We start from the raw sequence: 2,158 nt of genomic DNA, 5'->3' as shown, positions 1-2,158 counted from the left end.
CTGGGAAAGCTCCTCTTAAAGGAGAAGCACGAGCTCGTGTCCGAACCAGTGAGGGGATCAATCCCCCCTCGTTGGGAACGACGCCAGACACGCACGTATTACAAACGGTAAACCTCGGATTAACCATTGTCGAGGAGCCAGGGGTCACTTGTCGGTAAACCTTGGATTATTGTCAAGGAGCCGGCAAGGGGATTGAGCTTGATACTCTGCCCTTGCGTGCTGTCGGAGTTTAGACTGTTCCCCCAGGTGCATTTGTTGCGGTTGGTAACCTTAGTGACCATTATCTTTAGGATTCTACCGAGGTGACGGTGGAGGGAAGATCCCACTGTACCTGGAGCAGACGTCGGCTAGACTCACTTGGATTTTCTGGGGGTTCGCTTCACTCGAGATGGTTAAAGTGGAGGAACTTGGTCCAGTCTATTCATTAAGCAGGTTGCCGGGGTAACTGTTCCACCCGCCACTTCTGTACTGAATCCAGCGATGTTGGGCTTCATCACCAACTAGCGCTTTCGGTCTGGAAGGCTACTGTTTGTGCTTGGTTTGATGCTCTAGATTCTTTAGGTGTGTGATTCAAATTTGTTTGGTTCTTTAGAGACTTTAGGTGGTTTGATTTGAAATTTTTATTTTGTTTTCGTGTGTAGTAGTTAAAAGTTTTTAGCTGTGGCGGAATTACCGAGACAGTCTCGTAGAATTCGGGGCAAGTCACCTGAGATTGTTACCGTAACTGATTTGTTGAGAAAACTCCGTAGATCACGGGGTGGATCTCCTGAAGACGTCCCGGGTCAGTACGAAGGGCTGAAGGTCCTTGTAACTCCTCCTAGTGGCAGTAAAGTAGGTTCACCTGAAAAAGGGGAATCTTCCTTGGTAGTCCATCCAGATTACCAAAGTTTAGAGACAGGTTATAATCCCGAAGCTGTTACAGTTTCTGAGCTTGTTGGTAGTTTTTTCGTCTGCTAGTGATACAGGCGAAGAACCTGAAATATCTGAACTGTTACTCCAACTCTAGTGTTCCAGATTCACCGAGAATAGAACGAATTATCACCGAAAATCTTCCGACTGGTTTGAATGCTATCGAAGAACTTGCTCCAGAGGAAGAAATATGCGTTTCTCACCTTGAAGATCAACTTACTATTGAGCTCAGGGAGCGTGAATCTATCTTTTACAGTCCTCCTAGAAGTACTACTTGGTACCTTTCGTTAACTAATTATTTAGACAACTCAGGGATAGGTTTTTCTCCACCTCGTACTCCTTTTCCACCTGGAGGTATTCATACTCCTGTAAATATGTCTGGTCAGTCGTCCGTGTTTACTCAAAGTCCTGAATCTTTCTTACACGGCGGTCCTTCTGTTCCCACTGGGTATCAAGCACTTTCTGGTACCTTTGCGGGGGCATCTCCTCAACCCGTTGATCATGGGTTATTAATTGGAAACAGTGGTAATATACCATTGGGTGTAGGAGACATTTACATGATGTCAGGTTCAGTTCCCGTTTCCCAACCTCAAGGTGGCCAATTACCGCCTGGGGGGCAGCCTCAGTTAACGCCTGGGGGGCAACCTCAAGGTACACAAATTGTGTCTGGGGGGGCAACCTCAAGGTCAGTATGCACCTATGGTACAATACATGCCTCAAGGTCAACCCCAACCTCAATATGTACCCCAAGGTCAACCTCAGTATCAATATCAACCTCAAGGATGGCAACCTCAAGGATGGAAACCACAAGGGTATCAACCCCAAGGGTATCAACCTCAAGGGTACCAACCTCAAGGTCAAGGTCAACCCCAGTATCAGTATTTACCCAAGGTTATCAACCTCAAGGTCAATACTCGAGTCAAGGTTATCAACCACCTCAAGGTCAGTCATATGGTCAAGGTGTGGGAACTGCACCTTTCAATTATCAATCCTATCCTCAATCCGGTTATGGACCTCAGTATTCTCAACCTGTTACGGGTCAATAGCCTGGAATGTTAGTGTGGGATCCATCACAGGGTCAACAGGTGTTGCAGCCAAGTATACAGTTGGTACCTCAAACTGGACAACCGTAGTTTCTGGTTCACCCCAGCAACCGCAACCTGCCCAGTCAAATGTTCAAACTTCTGTAACTTCGGTCGTTACTTAGCCGCCAATTGCACCTAGTACTCCATCTCAAACGCTGCGGCAA

Source organism: Pinus tabuliformis, chromosome X (genome assembly GCF_031772625.1).
Source record: "Pinus tabuliformis cultivar Carrire ecotype Pingquan chromosome X, CPIR1, whole genome shotgun sequence".
NCBI classification, from domain to species: Eukaryota; Viridiplantae; Streptophyta; class Pinopsida; order Pinales; family Pinaceae; genus Pinus; species Pinus tabuliformis.
Note: the sequence above shows the minus strand (reverse complement) of the source record.